Raw genomic sequence first — 24,980 nt, forward strand, 5'->3', positions numbered from 1 at the left:
GAGAATGGCTAGAGGGGAGTGCGTCAGTTCGCAGACCTTAGCTACCGAAGCTAGGAAAACTGCGAGTTGAAGGCGCCTTTTCAAAGGCGTATTTATAAACATCTCAGCTCTTCAACTTAGGAACTGGAAGACGCTGCAGGCCTGTGTAGTCCGGGATCTGGACAAATCCTTCATGATAGCCGGCCGGACTTCGGGTACAAGGCTGAAAAAGTCTAAGGCCCGTTGCTTACTCCTACAGTGCTGTCACGATGCATTCCAGCTTAAGTCCTGACTTTTCTCCAGAAACCAAAATCCCGCTGGCCTTACCGACTGTTATTGGAAAATAATTCCCGAAGCTCTTCAGCAGCAACGTATCTGAACTCTCCTCCAGGCTTCCTCCATATTAAACAATACAAAACAGGCACTGAATAGAACAGGTACTTTCTCAAGGTTAGCTTGAAGCCCGAAGTAGCCTTTGATTCTTTTCCCCTGAAGAGAATAAAAACAACATTGGGACCCAAACGAAAACAAAAGCGCTGTTTGCAAATTAGTAGTACAGCCTTCAGGACTTGGCTTACGCCTGCTCCGACACCAGCTACCTGCATGACTTCAGTCAAGCGAGAACCTCCCCAAGCCTTGGTTCCCTCACCTATAAACTAAGAGAATTCCTACCACCTTGTGTCTAAATTCCCTTTCGTCTTCAAATTCTAGTGACCTTCGCGCTAAAGAGGAACTGTCTATTTTCAAAATTCCAACGATTTTAGATGGGATCAAAAATGTGTCTGGCTATGAGTGGGTCGGTGCAAGAACCCCATTTTCCTGTAAAGGGGGGGGGACCTGGGTCTGCAGCTCTTCCTGACCTTCGTGGGCCTGATCTGCAATCCCCAGAGATTTGTGCATCCAGCTTGGTCTGGATCCCTTTTTCTTCTGACCACCCGTGCTGGCTCTCCCTCCTGTTTCTCCCTTGCAGGCATTTCCGCTGCCCAGGACCGGACCGCTTCAGCCAGGTGTGACAGCATTGTTGCATTTGTCATCACCTCCCCGGAATTCCACATAGTTCGCGCTTTTCAGTTAGAGACAGAGAAACAGACAGATCCACAGATAGACAGACACACTGACAGAGACAAAGGGTTTGTGTGTGTGTGTGTGTGTGTGTGTGTGTGTGTGTGTGTGTGTGAGAGAGAGAGAGAGAGAGAGAGAGAGACAGAGAGAGAGAGAGAGACAGAGAGACAGAGACAGAGACACAGATAGACACAGAGAGAGACACAGAGACAGAAAGAGACAGAGATGGAGACAGAGAAACATACACATAAACGACTGTCATCTAGATAACTGTATCTGCGGAAGAGGAAGAAAACCCAGCTCTCCCCAAATATTTCTATCTGACCGTCTAGTCCCCAAAAAGGGCATCTTCAGAGGAAGCCGATGTTTTAAACGTTTTGCAGGCAAGTTGCATAGAGAAAAGGCGGAGGATATGAGACTTTCGGCGGCGGGGGGGGGGGGGGGGGGCGGATTCCTTAGCCTAGTGTTAGGGGCACAGAGAGCCAACAAGTTGCTTCAGTCACTGAGGAGAGAGGAAGCACCCGACAGGAAGTGCGGGGGTTGGGGTGATGACCCCTTTCTTCCCTCTCTCCCACAAGGGTGCCTTCCTCTTTACTAAGACATCCCTAGGAAAAGAGGGGCCTGGGGGAGTGGTGTAGCTGAACCGTAGACGTTCCACAGCCCGGTTGGGCGTTTGAATGAAATGTCCAGACTGACCCAAGGCGAGGGGGAGCTAGGAAAAAGGCTAGATGAAAGCCTTTCGTTTGGGAAGGACAGTAGGCTGCTATGCCCTAGCAACTGTGATATCACTGAAATTTGCTGGGGGTGGGTCTGGATGTTGTCCCTTCAGAGCAAGAGCCCACTGTCCCCTAAAATCGTCTGAGGAAAAATGCCGCAGGCCGAAGGCTTCCCTCTTTCATTGTGCTTTTCTGTCCTACCTTGTATGGATGGAAGCAAAGTGGCTGAGGTGGCCTCAAGACTTTGATGAAGGCTCTTGAGGAATTTTTTGGCCTCCTGAATGGACAAAGGTATTCCACTCAGGGTCATCTTTCAGTCCACAAGGTTTAAGTCTCAGATACAGGCTCAGCTTTTCGGGGAGGACTTAAAGTCAGCATGTGGTGTGACCCTAAAGGGTTACTTGAATGAAATATCCCACTCTGGTTGCTTATCCTGAGGCAGAGGGAAATACTTTAAGGTGATTCTTTCCCACCTTCGCCTTCCATCATTTACATTCAAATCACTCCTCTCCTCTTTACCACCTTTACTTCACACAGAATAAATCCGACCCGACTCTACCCATAGACACGAGGTTCTACCATGCACACAGAGCGCAGTGGGCTGCTCTTCCACACAATATTCCCGTCTTTCCCCGCAATCAAGTTAACTCACAATCTTACTTGGAATCTCTCACCTAGCTTTTTGGTCTTGACGCTCCACACCCTAAAGTGTGTTGGGTTTTCATTCGGAAACTAAGCAGTCAGGGATCTAAGACGTCTAGTTCTGTGCAGTTTACTGGACTCTATGGTGTGTGTGTGTGTGTGTGTGTGTGTGTGTGTGTGTGTGTGCTCGAGTGTGAACGTGGAGCAGTTAGAATTCATGCTTTTAAAAGACTATTCATAATAACTCAATAATGAAAATTGGGAGATGTTATTCTTCAAACCAGAAAGTTCTGAAAAGGACTCATAGTCCCACTGTAGGGGGTGACCTAAGCTTATTTTCTCTTCGGAAATGACAGTAATGCTTATTTCTCTTTTCCAGTGTGCTAGCCTTAAAAAATCTACATATCATTAGGTACCCACACAATACATCTTTTTCTAAGACAGAGTTTGAGTGATCTGTCTATCTTATCTGTCTATTTATCTACCTAACCCATAAAAGGTTTTGGAAAGACTTCTTCAAATTAAGAAATCCAAGAGAATGAGGATAAGGAGTATGAAAACCCTTATCTTAAGGCAAGGAGAGCAAGAATTATTCCTTTTTACTCCTCTCTCAAACCAATCCTCACATCCCTCCTGCTTTTGGTTACAATCACTTAGACCAAAGTCTGCTTATCTCAACTGTGTCCCAGGTTTCCAAAACTGGCTATGAGGATGGTGGTTCGATGGGGCTCAGCCCCTGGAATCTGCTTATGAGGGAAATTCTCATTTTAAATGAAAAGACAAGTTTTCTGATTTAGTACATTTCACATAATGGGAGCACAGCGAACATTTTTGAGTTGAATTGCAGTAGCGTATGCTATTAATCAATCACCAATCAATATGTACCTATTGAGGACCACCAAAGACTAGATGCTGTAAAGATCACCAGACATGCAAATAGAGAGAATGAAACATTCTTAACTTGCACTGAACTTAACACTCTAACAGAAGGCATAGGCATCAAGTACATGTAAGCATGTGTACTGCATAGCTATAATACATACATGCATACATATATTCACATATAAGTATAAGGTTGTTTGAGAAGGACACTAGTAGTTGGAGGATCAGTAAGGATTTCATGCAGAAAATGGTGTTTAAACTGTGTTTAAAGAAGTGAGGGTGGGGCGGCTAGATGGCGTAGTGCATAAAGCACCCGCCTTGGAGTCCAGGAGTACCTGCGTTCAAATCCGATCTCAGACACTTAATAATTACCTAGCTGTGTGGCCTTGGGCAAGCCACTTAACCCCATTTGCTTTGCAAAAACCTAAAAAGAAAAGAAGTGAGTGACTCTCTGAGAATAGAGGTAAGGTAGAAATAGATTTCAAGCATGGAGATAACAGATGGAATATCAGAAAGGAGCAGAAAGGCCAGTTTGGTTGGAGTACAAACTGCAGCAGAAAAAGAACTGTTCACTGAGGCTGGGAAGGTAGACTACAGTTAGGAGTAGGACTTTAAAAATTAAACAGAAGAGCTTATATTTTATTATAGCAGCAATAGGAAGCCACTAGAATTTGGTTAAGTAGGGGAGTCACATGGTGAAATAGGTACTTAGGGAAAGTTATTTCTATAGCAGTGTGTGGCATGCAGTGGAATTGTGAGAAACATGAGTCAGAGAGACCAGTTAGGGAGACTGTGTTTGTAATCTATGTGAGAAGTGATGAGGGGCTGAACTAAGGTGTTAGTTATATGAATGGGGAGAAAGGATCAGATATGATAGGTATAAATGACAGTATGCTGAGATTACAAACCTGAGACACCAGAAAGATGATGGCATCTTTGATAGAAATAGGGAAATTTGAAAGAGGGGAGGATTTAATGTGAAGATAATAATAATAATAATAATAACAGTTCAGTTTTATGTTGAGTTTAAGGCGTGATCCTGGGACATATTATTCACACCTGCAATTAAAAAAAATAGCAATAATTATTAAACTCCTGCTGTGTAATATTGCTAGACACTAGGGCTACAAAGACAAATATGAAACCATTCCTGCCTTTAGAGGGCAAACATTATGCTCACATCTGTCCTCTCAAAGGCAGAACACCACCACAAAATACTCATTCATCATTTATAACTATAAAACACATTTTTAATTTATACCTCACAGTTTTAGAGAATATTAGAGCTGGAAAAGACCTTGAAAGAAAATAAAAGATACTCGTATAGATTATACGCTTATCTTTCTTATGTGTACAGACTTATTTATGATACACACTTATAATATGTACAACTTTAAACAGATCCTTTAAATTAAGACCATTTCATAATTTTTTTTTTGGTGTTTGCAAGGCAATGGGGTTAAGTGGCTTGTCCAAGGCCACACAGCTAGGTACTTATTAAGTGTGCAAGGCTGGATTTGAACTCAGTTATTTAGAACCTGAGCCACTTAGTTGCCCCCATTTCATAAATATTGCAGTTTATAGGATAACTTGGTTCTGTTCATGATGACTTGAACAGCAGGAAACAAATAAAGCTGTATGCCTGAAATATGCTACAGATGTGGCTCACAGGAGATGGAGATAACAACCGACTTTTCTACTTATCTTTCATTATTATTATTATTATTATTACTAATTTTATAATGTATGTTATCAATTCATACTGGTGAATAGTTTCTATTCTATTCATAGAGAAATTTCTTTCTTGATCTCTATAGTTCATTATACAAGTTCATAGGACAATTTGTATCCACTCATGCTCATACCGCAGGTTCCAGAAAAACATACCTGCTGACCCCCTTCCTCTGTCTCTCTCTATCTTATAATTGAATTTAGTTGTAAGAGAGACTCCCTAGGAGAAGAAAGTCATGTGCTTTTCTTTTCCTTCCTATAGTATAGAGGAAAAAAAGAATTTTAGGATTAGAGATTTAAGTCCAAAAGGACCTTGGTTGTCATCTAATTCAATTCCCTTATTTTACAGGTAAGGAAGCAGAGGCCCCAAAATGTGAACTGACTTTTCAAAGGTCACACAGCTAAAACTTAGTTCCAGGAAACAAACTCAAATTTTCTTACTTTAAATCTAGCATTTCTTCCCACTTCATTCTTCCAGAGCAAACTTTCTGAAAGTATTAGGTGTGACTTAGAGGAGTAATTCAAGTGTCTGTAATGAATAGGTGAAAAGAAAGAAGGAAGAAGGGAAGGAAAGAAGGAAACATGCATTCGTTAAGTGTCTGCTATGTGTCAAACTCTATGCTAAGGCTCTTTACAATGATTTAATTTGACCTTTGGAGGTAAGTGCTATTGCTATTTCCGATTTTAATTGAGAAAATTGGGGTAGAGATTAAATGCTTACTCAGAGTCACAGCTCCGAGGCAGGATTTGAACTCAGTTCTTCCTGACTAATACTAATGATGGGGATGGAAATGTATTTGTGTGTGTGTGTGTGTGTGTGTGTGTGTGTGTGTGTGTGTGTGTGTGTGTGAGAGAGAGAGAGAGAGAGAGAGAGAGAGAGAGAGAAGGAGAGAAAGACAAATAGAAAGATGAAAAGAGAGATAGAGACAGAGAAATGAGAGAAAGAGAGATTGAACAGGGACACTGTATTGAGAAGTCTACTTTAACTTTCAAATTGTGTCCAACTTCAAGTGATATTTGAAACTTTGAAAACCTTGTCCTTTCATGTCTTTGGATCCCTGACCCACCTAGAAGCAGGGAATTTTAGGAAGCTCAGATTATAGTTCTGGCTTGATTCTGTGATTTAATAAAGATATTTATTTAAATGTCAATAGTGGAGAGCCAGATCACATTAATCATGCCTTTGAATCTCTCCCCACCATCCTAAATTTCCTTTGATATTTTTGCCACCCCCAGTTAAAAATATATACATGCATTGTTGGAATGATCCTATCCACTCAGAGGAATTGGACCTCTGTGAACTTACCTAGATTGGTCCTCAGATGTTACTTATATTGTTGCAGATAGGTGAAGCCTTTCTAACATAAAATTTGTGTCTTCAAGAATACAGAACCATCTCTATGGGTGACCTTGGCCTTTCTAAATTGAGGTATACCTTGCCACTGGATTTCATTGACTAAAGAGGAGAAAATGAAGATAATGAGATTAGTTACTGCACAGTTTTGCCTCATTTAAATCCAATTCTTGTCATTGGTTCTTTTTGAGATTGAAGGACAAACCACAAACATCTTCATTCCAAGATAAGTTTAATAAGTCTTTAGTGGACTTGCTAGAAGATAACTGAATAAAAAAAAATCTGTGAGTTAATTAGCAATTGTAACTTGCTTCATCTATGCAGACTACATAGTCTGTGATTTAGTAGATATATACTAGGAGTTGCCTGAGGCATAAGGGTTAATTGACTCAAAAATGCTCATGTCACTGTCTAAGAGGTAGTATTTGAACCCAGATCTTTTTACCTGTAAAATGAGCAATCTAGTCACAGCAACAACATAGTGATTTTGGCCTCTTTTCATTGCTATACCAGATACTCCATCTCCTGACTAATTTTCTTTTTTCTTTTAGTTTTTAAAATGTTATTTTATTTTTTTCAATTACATGCAAAGATAATTTTCATCATTCTTTTTGTAACTTTTTGAATTCCCCTTCTCCCTCTCTTCCCTATCCCTCCTCATGACAGTGAATAATCTGATATAGGTTATACATCTACAGTCATATTTAACATATTTCCATATTATCCTGACTAATTTTCACTGGTTGTTCCTCATGCCTGGAATCTCTTATTATTCATCTCTATCTCCTGGCTTCCCTCAAGTCTCAGATAAATTTCACTTTGTATGAGTACCTTCTTTCCTTTTGAGAGTATTTCTAATTTATCCTATCTTTATCTATTTGAACATTAGATTGTAATTTTATGATGCCCCACTATGTGCAAGACACTAAAGAGTTTACATGATGACCACAAAAAAAGTAAAAGAAAACAACTCTGAATGATTTTTAGCATTCTGCAATGCATTGTGCAATTAAAACTTAAAAGAACTGATGGTGGAACCTATCTCCAGCTCCAGTCTCTTAGAAGAAAGGTAGGCTATAGATATAAATTGAAGCCTAAATTTGCAGACATGGTTGATTCATGTTGCTTTATTATAATTATAAATTGCAAAGAACTATTCTGTGTTAGGCAATTTGAGAAAGAAGAGTTTCCTCATTTGTAAAATGAGTTTGGAGATGAAATCAAGATGGCATATTGAGAGGAAGCATTTGCCTAGCTTGACCAGGATACCTCTTCCATAACAATCTAGAAAACACCCAGACTTATTAGAAAAGCCAAGAAGTCACAGTGAGTTGCTTTCCCAGACTAGAGAAACCTAGGGAGATAGACAGGGAGGTCTACTGACACTGGGTATGGAGGGCTGGCCAGGAAAGAATTGTGGAAGAAGTGACAAAGGGCATTTCAACATCCATGGAAAGAAAAAGAGCTAAAGCAGAACACCAGGGCAGAAATCACTGAGGTGAAGGGGATCATTAAACTAGTGCTGGGTGCTGGTATAGGTACCATATAGTAGCTTTATTGCCTATTGCCCAGTTCCAGGTCATAGATCCAGGCTTTCAAGTTTAAATACTGAGCAAAAGAAAGTTTTTGGAAATGTAGTAGCATGGGACCGCATCCAAGAGCAGAACAGCAGGGATTCAATTCTAGTCCTCAGACCAGCATCTAAATAGAATATCAAATCAAAGAGGAGCCAGCAATTCAGTCACTCCAAATCATCAGAACCTCCCAGTGTGCTGAGCACAGTACCAATTTACTGAAGTTCAGCCATATACAAGTCAACAGACTCAAACTTAAGCCAGGTAACTACAGAGCTCAGATCTGAGGATAATGAATAAAACTCTTCCCAAATCAGATTAATTTGGGAGCACTGAAAACTTGCAAACCTTCAGATTAAGTTGTGAAAGCAACAGAAGGATATAAATGGACAGGAGCTTCTGCCAGGCAATCCACCTCCTCCCCCATTCTCCAGAGTATGAAGAATACAGCACTGATATAAAGATTAAAGTCAAGAAGTTGTCTAAAACAATGAAAGAAAAAACCACACACACACACACACACACACACACACACACACACACACGCAACAATGTGACATAAAGGTCTATTATGGTGACAGGGAAGCTCAAGACATAAATACAGAAGACAAGTTGAAAATATCTATAAGCAAAGTCTAAAGGTAAAGTGAAGTTTGGATATAAGTCCAACAAAAATTCCTAGAGGATTTAAGGAAAGCATTAATAATGATTCTAAAAACAAATGAGAGCTATTAAAAAAAGGATAAATAGGAGAATTAATATCTTAGTGAATAAGATACAAAACCTCACTGAAGAAAGAAAATAACTCAGCCTCTCAAAATAGAAGAAAATAGGGAAATATCTTATTGAAAAGGCAACTAATCTAGACAACAGGTCAAGAAGAGATAATTTAAGATCACTAGACTACCTGGTCAGGAATAACAACATCCACCCTCCCCCAGTGTCCCCCCTCCTCCAGTCATCATAGATTTTTTTATTTTTTTAGGGTTTTTTTTTTTAGCAAGGCAAATGGGGTTAAGTGGCTTGCCCAAGGCCACACAGCTAGGTAATCATTAAGTGTCTGAGACCAGATTTGAACCCAGGTACTCCTGACTCCAAGGCTGGTGCTTTATCCACTATGCCACCTAGCCGCCCCCATCATAGACTTTTTTTTTCTTTTTTTTTAAATTTATTTTTTATTCTCATTTTGTACAAATGTTTTTTTTACATTAATAAAATATTCTTGTTTACAAGTAAACAAAATACCTCCTCCCCCATGAATATAGATAGACTTGTTTGGGTGAAAAAAGTAAAGGGGAGAGGAAAAAAATAAAATAAAAAATAATAATAGTAATAATTGTAGGTATGGCCAGGTGGCGCAATGGATGAAGCAACAGCCCTGGAGCCACGGGCACCCGAGTCCACATCCAGCCTCGTAAACCCAACAATCACCGAGCCGTGTGACATGCAAGCCACCCGATCCCCACTGCCCTGCAAGAACCAAAAAATAAATAAAGAAAAAAAAGACCCAAAATAAAATAAAATAGTAATAATAGTAGGGGTGGCTGGGTGGCAGACAGAGCATTGGCCCTTGAGCCAGGAGCACCTGGGTCCAAATACGACCCCAGACACCCAAAGATCACCCCGCTATGTGGCCCCAGGCAGGCCACCCAGCCCCACTTGCCCTGCACCCTCCCCCAAATTATCATAACAAAAAATGTGCTTGAGTCTTTGTTCCAACACCAACAACTCTGTCATGTGTGGATCTCATTCTTTATGATAGATAAGTCCATCACAAAAGTTACTTCCATATTTTTCCACCTTTGCCATTGCTGATCGCAACTCCCTCCTTTCTTATTTCTCCACTACCATGTACTCTATTTTCTCTCTCCTTTCACTATGACTCTGCTGTAGGGGGTCGCTGAGTGGCACAGCAGACAGATCCCTGGTCCTGGGGCCAAGAAGCCCTGAGCCCCCATACCACCCCTTAGGCCCAGAATCCACCTGGCCCTGTGGTCCTGGGCAGGCATTCCAATCCCAGCCCCTTGCAAGAAGTAAGAAAGAAAATGTGTTATATCTGACCACTCTCCCCCCATGGGCCATCCTCTCCTTCTTTATTCACATCCCCACCCCTTCCCCCTGCTCCCCCCCTCCTTCTTACTCCAGATGTCTATACCCCATTGAGTATATTTGCTGTTTCCTCTCCTAGCCATCTCTGATGAGAGCAAAGTTTCCCTCATTCCCCCTTGCCTCCCCCCCTTCCATATCATTGCAATAGCTCATTGTAATAAAAAAAATCTTATGTGAAATATCTTGGACTATTCCCCCTCTCCTTTTTCTTTCTCCCCTTCCATTTCCCTTTTTTCTATTGACTCCATTTTTACACCATATTTTATCCTCGAACTCAGCTTTCTCCCGTGCCCCAACTATAAAAGCTCTCTCTACCTGCTCCACCAACTGAGAAGGTTCATATGAGTATTATCAGTGTCATTTTTCTATGCAGGAATACATGCAGTTCATCCTCATTATGTCCCTCATATTTCCCCCCTCTCCTCCAATCTCCATGCTTCACCTGAGTCCTGTATCTGAAGATCAAACCTTCTGTTCAGCTCTGGCCATTCCAAAAGGAACCTTTGAAATTTCCCTGGTTCATTGAAAGTCCATCTTTTTCCCTGGAAGAGGACATTCAGCCTTGCTGGGTAGTTCATTCTTGGCTACATTCTAAGCTCTTTTGCCTTCCAGTATATTGTATTCCAAGCCCTACGAGCTTCCAATGTAGCTGCTGCTAAGTCCTGTGTGATCCTGACTGCAGCTCCATGATATTTGAACTGTGTCCTTCTGGCTGCTTGTAATATTTTCTCTTTGACTTGGGAGTTCTGGAACTTGGTTATAATATTCCTAGGGGTTGGTTTTTTGGGATCTCTTTCTCGGGGGGATCAGTGGATTCTCTCCATTTCTATTTTGTCCTCTGCTTCTAGAATATCCGGGCAATTTTCTTGTAGTAATTCTTTGAAAATGATGTCAAGGCTCTTTTCCTGATCATGACTTTCAGGTATTCCAATAATTTTTAAATTATCTTTCCTAAGTCTGTTTTCCATATCAGTTGTTTTTTCAATGAGATATTTCACATTTTCTTCTAATTTTTCATTTTTTTTTGGTTTTGAAGTATTGATTCCTGATTTCTGTTAAATTCATCAATCTCCCTGAATTCTATTCTTTGTCTGAAGGATTTGTTCTCAGAGAGTTATCTCTTTTTCCATCTGGCCAATTTTTCTTTTTAAAGCATTCTTCTCCTCAATAACTTTTTTGACCTAAGCTGTTTTTTAGCATGCTATTTTCTTCAGCATTTTTTTGGATTTCCTTGACTAAGCTGCTGACTTCATTTTCATGTTTTTCCTGCATCTCTCCCCTTTCTTTTCCCAATTTTTCTTCCAACTCCCTCATTTGATTTTCAAAGTCTTTTTTGAGCTCTATCATAGCCTGAGCCCAATTTCTGTTTTTCTTGGAGTCTTTAGATGCAGGAGCTTGTGCTTCCTCATCTTCAGACTGAGTATTTTGGTCCTTCTTGGGCTTATTTGCAAAATATTTCTCAATAGTCTTCTTTTTGTTTCTCTGCTTGCTCATTTTCCCAGCCTGGGCCTGGTTTGGGGTGTTTCTTGAGCTTTTGGGACACTCCCACAAGGGTCTCAGTGTGTGCGGCTCTGTCCTCCCTCCTGGTCTGTGAATGACCATAAGCGTCCCCCTCTGCCAAGGGGCTGATGTGGGGGGGGGGCTGCTGTTCTATGGGGGGGCCTAGACTGTGGTCAGGATCTGAATGTGGTCAGAGCCCCAGAGTCTTGTTTCAGGGGCAGAGGACACAGCTAGGCAGTCTCTCTTCACTCCCCTCCCTCAGCTCCATGGGCTCATGCCCTGGGCACTCCTGCTTACCGGCTCCGCCTGCTTCTGTTTCCTGGATCAGGGCTGGGGAAAGAGGATGCTGCTTGCTGAGGTCTGGGCTCCACATGCTCACTCTGGCAGAGGTTCCCTGCTGTTCCTCCACTTTGTGCCCGGTGCTCCTCAGGGTGCAGCTCAGGAGACTCCCCCGCTGCTGGGAGCTGAGACCCCCAGCCTCCAGGAGGCTGAGGTTCTTTGGCTCTGGCGGGCCACCCCTCTGGCGGGCCGCCTCTCCAATCCTGGGGAGCAGAGCCTTTCTGCTCTTTTCCCGGTTACCTTGAGTAGAACTGCCTCACTGGGTCCCTTTGTGGGTTCTGTCTCTCAAAAGTTTACTTAGAGTCCTTAGCTGATGAATTTTATCAGAGAGTTCCTAAGACTGGATCCCTTCTTGTCGCCATCTTGGCTCCGCCCCCCCCATCATAGATTTTTAAAGAAATCATAAAATTGCCCAGATATCTTATAAATACTGGAAAAAGTAAAAATTGAAAGAATTTCCAGTTACCTTATAAAAAAATCAAAATGAAAACTCTCAGGAATATTAAAGTCAAAATTCAAAGTTGTCAGGACCAGGTAGCACAAGACTTAGAAGTCAGCACTATAAAGGAATGGAGAACTTGAATGGTGATAAGCCAGAAGGCAAAGAACATGGGCTTAACAGCCAGAAATAACTTACTTAAAAAAACTGAAAATAATGCTAGAGGGGAAAATGGATCTTAAATGAAATAGAGAACTTCTAAGCATTTCCAATGAAAAGACCAAATTGAGGATAAAATTAACAATTTTCATCCAAACTCAAGTACTCAAGAGAAGCTTAAAAAAGTAAACATTATTAACAAATCATAAGGAGCTCAACAAAATTCAGTTGTTCACAGAGTTATTTTGGGTAATGATACCTCAGACATTTATCATCAATAAGTGATCAATAGAAGTCCAAGAAAAAATCTAATTAGATAAAGGGCCTGGTTATGATTCTATTTCATTTGGATGATTAAAAAAAAGAATAGAAGTGTGGAGAAGAGGATTGGCCCTGGGAAAAGGGAAAAGGAGACAAAGAATGTTAAAAAATTATCTTACATAATTAAAATATACAGGAAAGAATTTTTATGAGAGAGGGAAGACATCATTTATTCAATTTGTACAATACACATACACATTTGGTATAGAAATTCATTTCAATAAACAGGAAAGTAGATAGGAAAGAGATTAAGGGAAAGGTGGTAGGATGAGAAAGAGGGTGGTGTAAGGGAGATTTACATCAAAAGCAAAACATATAAGTTGGAGATAGTGAAACATGTAAGACAATAAATTGTATTTCATTTTATCTTTTTCACAACTATAATTGTGAATTGGGCAGACTCACTCATAAAATGAAAGTGGGTAGGAGGACTATATTAGAAATCATAATTCAACAAAATGTTGTTTATATGAAATACTTTCAAAAAAGAAAGATACTCAGAGAGTTAAGAGGTTGAAGTGGAATCTATTATACTCTAACTGAAGTAAAAAATAGGAATAGCAATCATAATCTCGGACAAAGCAATTAATATGCATTTAATCTTAATTCAAAAAGAAAAATTAAACAGATACAAGAGAAAACAATAAAATTATAATGTTGATAAATCAATTCTCCCCCCATCTTAAGAAGAAAAGAAGGTGAAAAGAATTTTAGAAAAGTTATATATGAAAGACCTCTTTTTAATATTGAATGGAGATAGAAAATAATATAACTTTTCAGCTGAATGTGGTACCTTCACAAAATTGACCATATATTTTTTGAAAGATTTTATTTATTTTGTTTTACAATTTTTACCCCATTCTTGCTTCCCTCCCCACCCCTGTTAGTCTTTACATTGGTTCCATGTTATACATTGATCTCAGTTGAATGTGATGACAGAGACATCATATCCTTAAGGAAGAAAAATAAAGTATGATATAGTAAAATTATATAATATGATGACAGTTTTTTTCCTAATTTAAAGGTAATAGTCTTTGGTCTTTGTTCAAAGTCCATAATTCCTTCTCTGGATACAGATGGTATTCTCCATTGCAGATAGCCCAATATTGTCCCTGGTTGTTGCCCTGCAGGGATGAGCAAGTCCATCAAAGTTGATCATCACCCCCATGTTGCTGTTAGGGTGTACAGTGATTTTCTGCTTCTGCTCATCTCACTCAGCATCAGTTCATGCAAATCCTTCCAGGCTTCCCTGAATTCCCATCCCTCCTGGTTTCTAATAGAACAATAGTGTTCTATGACATACATATACCACAGTTCGTTAAGCCATTTCCCAATTGAATGACATTCACTTAATTTCCAATTTTTTGCCACCACAAACAGGGCTGTTATAAATATTTTTGTACAAGTGATGTTTTTACCCTTTTTCATAATCTCTTCAAGGTATAGACTCAGTAGTGGTACTGTTGGATCAAAGGGTATGCACATTTTTGTTGCCCTTTGGGCATAATCCCAAATTGCTCTTCAGAAAGGTTGAATGAGTTCACAGCTCCACCAACAATGTATTAGTACACCAGATTTCCCGCATTCCTTCCAACATTGATCATTGTCCTTTCTGATCATATTGGCCAGTCTGATAGGTGTGAGGTGGTATCTCAGAGATGCTTTAATTTGCACTTCTCTAATAAGTAATGATTTAGAGCAATTTTCCATAAGACTATGGATTGCTTTGATTTCCTTAGCTGTAAATTGCCTTTGCATATCTTTTGACCATTTGAAAATTGACCATATATTAGGGCATGAAAAACTCACAAACAAATGCAGATAAGCAGGCATTTCTGACCACAATGCAACAAAAATTATGTTCAACAAAAGGTTTTTGAAATGTAGACTAAAATTAATTTGAAATGAAATAATGTAATTCTTTTTTTTTTAGGTTTTTTTTTTTAGCAAAGCAAATGGGGTTAAGTGGCTTGCCCAAGGCCACACAGCTAGGTAATTATTAAGTGTCTGAGACACAGGATTTGAACCCAGGTACTCCTGACTCCAAGGCCGGTGCTTTATCCACTACGCCACCTAGCTGCCCCTGAAATAATATAATTCTAAAGAATGGATGGATCAAAGAAGAAATAAGAGAGAAACAATAATTTCATTAAAAGTAATGACAAAAATGAGACAAGATGTCAAAATATTTGGAATGAATTTAAAGCAATATGTAGTAGGAAATTTATACTTCTAAACTAGCTTTTTAATCAATAAAAGAATAGCATATCAATGAATAGGGCATAGAAATAAAAAGATACACCTAGAAAAACAATAAATTAAAATTTTCAGTTGAACACCAAAAATATAGATCTTCAAAATAAAAGAAGAAATGAACAAAATTAAAAGTAAAAATTGAATTAAATAAAACTAGGAGCTATTAAAAGCAATCTACTAAAATCTAAAAGGTATTATATAATCTGATGTTAAAAAAATAAAAAAAGCTGAATTAGCAATATAAATTCACACTTTATTTCAGCCAAAGGACTGAGAATACCAATATAAATTCAAAAGCTCTTTATTAAATGCTCTCTTGACAATTATATGCCAACATTAAGCTCTTATTTAAAGCTTTTGCCCAACTATATGCCAATAAGCTTGATAATCTAAATGAAATGAATGAGTATTTGCAAAATATAAAATTACATTGCAAAAAATAAAAATGTACAAATAGAACCATAAAATAGAATACTTAAATAATCTTCTCTTAAAATAGGAAATTGAATAAGCTATAAATGAATTTCCAAAGGAAAAAAAATTCACCCTGATGGATTTACAAGTGAATCTTACCAAACAGTTAAAGAATAAACAATTCTAATATTGCATATATTCCCTGAAAAAAATGAGTATAGAAGAAAGTCTATTAAGTTCCTTCTGTGATACAGATTTGGTCTCATTTGGCAATATATTGAGTGACAAATACAGGTGCATATTTCCCTTCTCCCTCAACAGTGAAAGACTGAAAAGCAGCTACAGGTTAATGTCTCTGATGAAATTGGTGCTACTTCTTTGGCCCAACCCAGTGGGAAGAAGGACACTCAGGTTAGAAGACAGATGTAGGCTAGATCAGGGATGAGTTAGACTGAATAGGTCAGTTAAAAAAATAAGTCTTTGAGTACAGCTAAGGGAACAGTCAAGAATTTTATTTTCTAGGTGACCAGGTCTCTTGTTCCCTTTGATGCAGGAAGGTATTGTACCCTCCAGACTTTAAGCATCCTCTGGTTTCACAGGAATGTAACAGTAGTCTGTGATTGAAAAAATGAGGCAAACAATAAGCAGGAGACAGGAAAACAAGATAAATTCAGTCCACTGTACCAAAGACTTCTCTGTGCCACAATAAGTATGATGCTTTCCCCATGACCACTGTCAGAAGCCAGGCTGCTTATAGGACAGATTTGATGCTGAAGGGGACCTGAGAATAGGAGAATTCAAGCCCTACATAATCTTGGCTATAGTACTGAGGCAATTGTCATTCACTGGACATTTGATTAAGTGAAGTAACTTGTTTTCCATGCCTTGAGATCCTGATCAGAACTATTAGTAATAATAAGTATGCCATTCCAAAACTGAGTAGCTCCAGATCCAACAAGTCCTTGTCATTTGTTCCATACTGCATGTGATGGTATTTTCCCCTTTCCAGGGTTTTGTAGGAAGAGGTGCCATAGTCCTCACTGACATTGAGGGAAACATCTCTCTTTAGGTGAGCTTAACATCTTTATCCAAGGTGTTCATAAACCTCACAGATGCCATCTCACTGGTTGTTGAAGTTACCATGTCCTTCATCAGGAGGCTGGAGATCCTACTTTGATCTTCATGAATGACAAAACTATATCTACTCTTCTCTTCTAGGATGTGCTTACTGGTGACAGACATGTGGTGATACTATTGCTGGAAGCAAATCTCTGGCTCTCTGTGGTCAGGAACATTTTGGAATGATCTGTTGTTTTCTATAACACTTTTTAAAAGGATTTTGCAAGGCAAATGGGGTTAAGTGGCTTGCCCAAGACCACACAGCTAGGTAATTATTAAGTGTCTGAGGCAGGTTTTGAACTTAGGTACTCCTGACTCCAGGGCCAGTGCTCTATCCACTGTACCACCTAGCCACCTGCTCTATTGTTTTCTGAAAGGGCTTGATGGATTCTGGAAACAGAGAGTTGTTCTGATAATCTATCAATGCCACTTTTACTTCATCATCTGCCAGATTCAAAAATCCTCAGACAAATCTCTTTGCCTTCTGGCAGTTCATTTATCTTGATCTCAACAGTAGCCGCAATTGCAAATGCAATGGATGCCAGGATCATACCAGTTGCCAATTTCCTAACAGATGTTAAATTGATTCCACAAATTCTGACCAGAGGGTAGAGCCCCAAACCAAATAGGGGGATAAAGTTAAGCACCAGAAGGGAAAGATTCGACTCCTGAATCTGATCGAATTGGAATACAAAATTTGCCACATTACAAGTCACTTGTAAATTCCACTGAGAGTCCTGCCTATCCAAGAGCCCAGAACATTGGCAGTGGAACAACACGTGGTTTAGTGTCTTCCCTTCCAAGATGAGCTGTTTTGGATACTTTTTCCTCTTCCCAGTCCAGCCAGTGTTCTCTCTTTACAGTTTCACTAGAATGGTTCTTCAGGTGATTTGAAATAGAAAACCAGATACATTTGGAGACTTTAATCACTTCAGGAGGAGGTTTTTTGTACATCTTGCTTCCATGAGCAAACACAGAAAAAGCTAGTACTATTAGCACTCTTGGGACCCCAAAGGCTAATGCACAACAATCTCTTCCACAGCACTGTACACATCACCTCTTAGCATGGGTGAGACAAATATGGAGATCAAACTCCCTGCATTGATGGCCTGTTAGAAAAGTGAGAAGAACCTGCTCTTTTCTTTTGTATGTTCTTCTACAAACTGGTCTCCACCAAAGGCTGCAATGCAGGGTTTGATGTCTCCTATTCCCAATGCTATCAGAAAGAGAGCAGCCTTGTGAATTACACATCCTCCAATGACTGGCACTGTACCCACTGACTTCATCAAGTGACCTAGCCCATACACCAGAACTGTAAATAATTGTCCTGAACTTTCCTAACCAAGAGTCAGCCATGATTGCACCCCAGAGAGCAGCTGAAATAGTCGAGGCTGTTGAAGGCATAGGACACAGATGTAGACATATTTCATTCCAGTGTAGGAAGGACAGAAAGTACAGTGTCACCACAGCTTTCCTGCTATAGTAGGAGAATTGTTCACAGAACTCAATTACCATGATGAAGGCAATGCTCAATGGGTAATTAGAGTCACAGATTTTTACAAATTTTTTTTTGGAGGATTTGAGGGCTGGGTCAGTTTCTCTTCTGAGGACACAAGAGGGTTTTCTTGGACTTAATTGTAGGGAAGGTATTCATGACTAACTCATCAACAGTTCTCTCCTCAGGCATATGGCTGCAGTAAGTAGGGATTGTATCCAGCTTGCTTTGAGATGAGGGAATAGGAGGGAGGTCATAGATGTGGGTTTGATACCTAAAATAGGGAGTCAAAACAGAGAAAGAAAAGTAAGGAAATTCCACTAATGAATATGGATGCAAATTTTTAAATAAAACATTAGCAAAGAGACTGCAGTAATATATCACAAAGATCATCCACTCTGACTAGATTGAATTCAATATTGGTTCCATATTGGGAAACCAATAAACATAACTGACCATATTAATATTAAAATTAATGAAAATATTATCATTGCTTCAATGATCAATTCATAAATTACTTCTGACAAAAAACAGCAACCATCCCTGATTTAAAAATACTCTAAAAATCATAAAAAGAGAAAAAATGCACAAAATAATGTACTTTTAAAAAATGTACAAAAATATTTATAGCAACTCTTTGTAGTGGTAAAGAATTGGAAAATGAGGGGATGCCTGTCTTTTGGGAAATGATTCAACAAATTGTGGTATACGAATGTAACAAAATACTATTATTCTGTAAGAAATCATGAGCAGGTGGATTTCAGAACCTGGAAAGATTTGCATGAACTGATGCTGAGTGAAGTCAGCAGAACCAGGAGAGCATTGTACACTTTACCAGCAACATTATGAGATGATCAGTTCCAACAGATTTAGCTCTTCTCAGCAATACAGTGATCAAAGATAGTTCTAAAGGACTTGTGATGGAAAATGTCATCCACTTCCTGAGGAAAAAAAAAAAACCATGGAGTCTGCATGCGGACCAAAACATACTATTTTCACTTTTTTTAATCAAAGATTTTATTTATTTTGAGTTTTATAATTTTTCCCCTAATCTTACTCCCCCCCAGAAAACAATTTGTCAGTCTTTACATTGTTTCCATGTTGTACATTGATCCAAATTGAGTGTGATGAGAGAGAAATCTTATCTTTAAGGAAGAAACATAAAGTATAAGAGATAACAAGATCAGACAATAAGATATTAGTTTTTTTCCTAAATTAAAGGGAATAGTCCTTGAACTTTGTTCAAACTCCATGGTTCTTTATCTGGATACAGATGGTATTTTCCATTACAGATAGCCCAAAATTGTCCCTGATTGTTGTACTGATGGAATGAACAAGTCCATCAAGGTTGATCATCACTCCCATGTATTTTAACTTTTAAGAATTTGTTTTACTTTTTCTTTTTCCTCATATTTTTTCCCTTTTTTTCTAATTCTTCTTTCACAAGACTAATATGGAAGTGTTTAACATGATTGTGAGTATACAACCTATATGTGATTTCTTGCTGTTATGAGGAAGGAGAAGGAAAGAGAGGGAGGAAGAAAACTGTGGAACTCAAAATCTTACAGAAAAATGAACATGGAAAACTACTTTTGCATGTAGTTCAAGAAAATAAAAATTTAAAAAGTCTAAAACACTAAATGGAGTTATCTTAAATCAGGTATGGACAACTAGATGATGCAGTGGATAGATCACTGAGTTTGGAATCAGAAAGACTCATTTTCATTAGTTCAAGTCTGACTTCAGATATTTACTAGCTGTGTGACTCTGGAAAGGTCACTTTACCCTGTTTGCCTTGGTTTTCTCATCTATAAATGAACTGGAGAAGGAAATGGAAAACCACTTTAGTATCATTGCTAAGAAAACCCCAAACAGGGTCACAAATGGTTAGACATGACTGAAATGACTAAACAACAACAATAGCAACAACAAAAACTAATCATTTCATCTGTAGTGGGGATAAGCAAAAAGCCCTTTGATGGTCTCTGTGCCACTGCCTACATTTTCCCCTCATTACACTGTAAGCTTCTTATCCCGGGCAGGGAATGTCTTTTTCTTATTTGAATACACAGTGCTTAACACTTTGGACACTGCTTAACACAATGACTTGCCCACAGTAGACATTTGTTAAATGTTTCCTGAATTATTACCATTCCTTTCCATCTCCTTGACCTTAAAGGGACACATCTCAGGTATTGAATTTGGAATGTCTGATGTGAAAATAGCATCAGAAATTCACAATAAAAGCTTCTCATCTGTCAATCTGATTGGAGAAAGGTCAATATGAGCTATATTTTACAATATTAGGTATGTAGCAATATCTTAGGTACATAGGAGATATTTGTAAGCCAGGCTGTTTTGACTGAAGAATGCTTGCAGACTGAGAGCCTGCTGTATCAGACACTCAGCAGCTAGCAAGATGGGCTTGGTCCAAGCAGGAATAGCTAGGGGCCCCAATTCCCTGTTGTCTAGTCTCAGAGAGGAACTGCCCATCTCCATAGCTTCCCTTGGAGGAAGTTACCCACTGACTCTCCGGGAAACCCTTCCCATCACAGGCCTTTGCTCTTCCAACAACTCCTCTTTCTTCTTCAGAGAAATGTTGTTTTTGTGGATTTAATCTTATCGAGGCCACAGGATCTCTTCAGGAACTCTGGCAGTTTGGACACTTGGAGGACATGAGGCTAACCCTACAAATAGGTGGAATGAAGTCATTTGCAACAGACACAGAATCATTTGAAGGGCAACACTGAGGCCCACTCTCCATCAGGAATATCTTACCTCTATACCTAAGAATACTAATAATATTGGGTAAGTGATTTCCTGTGTCTGAGCCTCAATTTCCCCATTTGTAAAATGAGACTATAGAATTAGATAAGATTCTAATCGACTTTAACATCCTGTGAAATCTATCAACCCTTCCCCCCAAGGATCTATCATAATGCTGAACTTTGAGTTAAGACTATATACATATATATATATATATATATATATATTAAATATAGCCATCTTAGAAAGCAACTTAAATTGTTTAGTCCTGATGTGAATTTGTTTGTAATTTAGCCTGATTGAATTTGTTTGTAATTTCCTTTCCTCTCTGACAGCTCTTTAAGAGCAGACTTTGATTAGATTAAAAAAAGCAAAAAATAAGATTTTTTTGTAAGATACCCCAAAATGGTTATTTCCCAAAATTATCTTCCTGCTGTGGGCTTCCATCCTGCAGATGGAGTAGGTTGGTACCCCACAGATTATATTTTTTAAGAGATTCCAATAGGTTCCTTTCACAGACTAACAATTGTCTTTCAATTGTTTATCTTTATTTTGATACTTTGAGTGATATTTGATTTCACTTACTCACTAGTACAAATTGTAAATTTTCCAGGTCTTCACATCCTGTACTGACCTTGATCATCTTGTAATAAGAATAATAACAATAATAATAAATAGTAGTAGTAGTAATAGTAATAATAGCAATTGCATAGTGTTTTAAGGTTTTACAAAGCACTTTGCATATATTATGTCATATGATTCTCACAGCAACATTGTAAGGTAGGTGCTATTATTATTTCCATTTTACAGATGAGGAGAAAGATGCAGATAGTAGTTAAATGATTTTCCCAGACACACATATTTAGTAAGTATCTAAGGTGAAATTTGATTTCAGATTTTTCTAACATCAGGTCCAGGCTTCTATGTATTTAGATGCCACTAATTCTTCATAGGTTTATCCAGCATACCAGAGACCTTCATCATGTTCTTTTTGTATCTCAAGGATACCTTTAAATAAGTTGGACTATCATTCATATGCATCTTTTTCTTATCAAACACATCTTCAAGTATGACTTTTTTTTTTAGTTTTTTTGCAAGGCAATGGGGTTAAGTGGCTTGCCCAAGGCCACACAGCTAGGTAATTATTAAGAGTCTGAGGCCAGATTTGAACTCAGGTACTTCTGACTCCAGAGCTGGTGCTCTATTCACTGTGCCACCTAGCTGCCCCTTCAAATATGTCTTAATGAAAAAAACAAAAACAAAAACAAATCATCCCATTCTAGATTCATTCTAAACTCACTCAACATAATTATTTATACAAGGAGGTGGACTTGGAGTTAGAATCCTGGTTTTTCTGCCTCTATGATGATTGACAAATCACTTAATCTTTCAGCCCTTTGATTTCTTCATGGAGTTAATGCAAAATCTTTCATACTGAAGTATTTATGACTTACAATAGTTCAGTGCATTGTTCCTTGCAAAGGTATTTTTATTTGAACACTATAAAATGCAATATATCCTAAAATTAACTATGGTAAAGCCTCTAGGCCAAAATAATAAAATCTAAATTGGATATAGTAATGTGTACTCCACATGTCTCCTGGGTTTTTTGTGAGACAAGTACTCTTTGATGCTCAAGACACACACACACACACACACACACACACACACACACATACATATATATATAATAGTCACTATTATTGCACTTGTTCTAGGCATAAATTGTCACTGGTAACACTAAGTCTATTGGACTTCTTTTTAGTGCTCTTTGAGTTGGGAGTGATTTTCATTCATATGAGATATTGATTGTGTCTAATCAATAATTTTAAAGTGTCACCGAGAGAATGCTGTTATTGGTTTTGTACAAAGGGAGGCAGTTTGGGATCCTTGAAGGAACTGCAAAGTTTTCTGCAGGCAATTAAGTTAAATCTTTGTTTTCAATGATATCATCTAAAATTTTATGATTAGAAATTCATTCCTTAACTTTGAAGACCCCCATTAAAATAATCCCAGATAGTCTGTTAATTAATTGTTGATCATGAATCCCTCAGTGTAAATTGTTTTGATATGAAAGAAGATTGGTCTGAGGCCTGAATTATAGAGTTAACCCTGATGCTTGATAGCCCTATAGTCTTGTAGTTAATATTTCTTCTCTTTTAGCCTCAGTTCCATAACCTATGAATGGAGGTGGTTAGCATAAATGAGCTCCAAGATCCTTTCCAACTTTAAAATGTATGGTTCTCTTCTTTTGACAACTCCAACTAAGAGTAAATTGTGGTAAATGTTGAGGAGGAGGAAAGAGGTTCAGAGAGCATTCTATCCATGGAAAGGTAGACTTTGAGAACCATGAGAGTACTTGGTACTTGGAGATAAGAGAGCAACATGAAGGAGGAAAGGGGAGATGGAGTGTGCCAATTCTGCCCAACTCACAGCTAGAACCATGGCCATGCATTATAATTATGTGACAGGAGGCCAGGGAGAATACAGCAAAAAGCTTCCCATAGCTTTCCTTTGGCTGATAAGGAAGATAAACACTCGGCCCTGCTTCAAAATCCCCTTTGTCGTTTCCTGCCTCAGCCAGGCAGGACAGTGATCAAGCTTGAGGAGACAATGATCGGCATTCTCAGGGAAGTGTTGGACTGTACAAAACAAGGAAGCCCCCACACCGAGGTATGAGCAGGCACTTCCGGACAATGCCGATTTACCTCAAAAGGAATCATAGATTTTCTGACATTTGTTCCTGGAGGGAGGCAGATGCAGTTTATTTGTATAGGCAAGGTCAGTTGGTGCTGTGCAAAATGGTGTCATTGGATGGAGTTGGCCTTTCAGTCAGTACATTTCCCCTTTTGATAACCACCTCTCCATGTTGGTTCCCCTTCCCAATCCCCATCCCCAGTCATACTGTCTACCTTCTGCCATTTTCTAATTATCTAGGACAGTGCTCTAGACACCAAGAATAATCTCTCTCTCTCTCTCTCTCTCTCTCTCTCTCTCTCTCTCTCTCCTTCCTTTCCTTTTCTTTTTTCTTTCTTTAAAATTACCATTCTGTTTGTGTTTATTTATATTTAGTTAGCTGTCTACAATGTTGTTACAGAAGACATTGGCTTTGCTGTCCAGAGACTTGAATTTAATGCTTGCTATGCCTGTTCACCATGGATAGGGTACTTCCCATCCTTGGGTCTCAATTTCCTCAACTGAATGATAAAGGAGGAGTTGGACTAGATGATCTCAAAAATTATTCCAACCCCAGATCTTTCAAAATTTCTACATGGTAATAAGATATATTTTTTCTATCTAAATCTATGAAGGTCTTCTACCAATGTAGTTCAGCACCTTTTCTTAAGTTTATGGTATTAAGGAGGTGCCTAAGACATTGTTAGGCTAAATGATGTTCCTGGAGTCTAATAGCCAATATATGTCAGAGCTAAGATTTGTTTTCTACTCATTTTGATACCCTCATTATCCACAATGACAGTAAACTTCTAGGGTCATTCATGCTAAAGTGTTCTTGATTTATAATAGTTCATTGCATTGTTCCTCTAAAAGGCATTTTTATTTGAACAAGATAGAAATGTAGTCCCAAAGTTAGCCATGGTAAAGTCTTCAGACCAGGGAAATAATTTTAAGAGATAATAAATGATTAATGAGATAATAAATGATTTTCAGATTTCCCTTGGAATAAAGTCTCCACTTTCCTTATGAAATATTCAAGTGTATATTGATAATTACTTTCAGAATGGAAAACTAGGAAGGCAAGCAAAGTGTCTCATCAGAATCAACAGCAGTATTGAAGATCTACTACATGGGCAATCTAGTGAGGGATAAAGAATAGAAGACAGAGCCCTGTCCTAAGGGAGCTTCTAGCTTTGAGAAAACAAGGCTTTCAGGAATGGAATAATTAGAGAAAAGGACAAAATACTATAAAAGGAGTGATCCAGAAAAATCAAGCTGTGGGAGTCCATAGAAAGGGAAAATCTATATGCATTTGAATAGCCTGGAATGTTCCTTGAGAGAAATGGGACTTGAATTGGGCTCTGAAGACTGTAGAATTTGACCTGATAGAGAGAGGGAAAAGATTTAACTAGCTTTGGCAGATTGAGATAGGAAACTCTGTGAATCA

At 38.7% G+C, this 24,980-nt stretch overlaps 1 pseudogene; it reads right to left on the reverse strand.

Moving 5' to 3' along the window:
• Nucleotides 1-16,053: 16,053 nt before the first annotated feature.
• On the reverse strand, nucleotides 16,054-18,283 carry LOC141505633 (solute carrier family 15 member 2 pseudogene; annotated as a pseudogene).
• Nucleotides 18,284-24,980: the final 6,697 nt, after the last annotated feature.

The sequence above is a fragment of the Macrotis lagotis genome, chromosome 1, assembly GCF_037893015.1.
Source record: "Macrotis lagotis isolate mMagLag1 chromosome 1, bilby.v1.9.chrom.fasta, whole genome shotgun sequence".
NCBI lineage: Eukaryota > Metazoa > Chordata > Mammalia > Peramelemorphia > Peramelidae > Macrotis > Macrotis lagotis.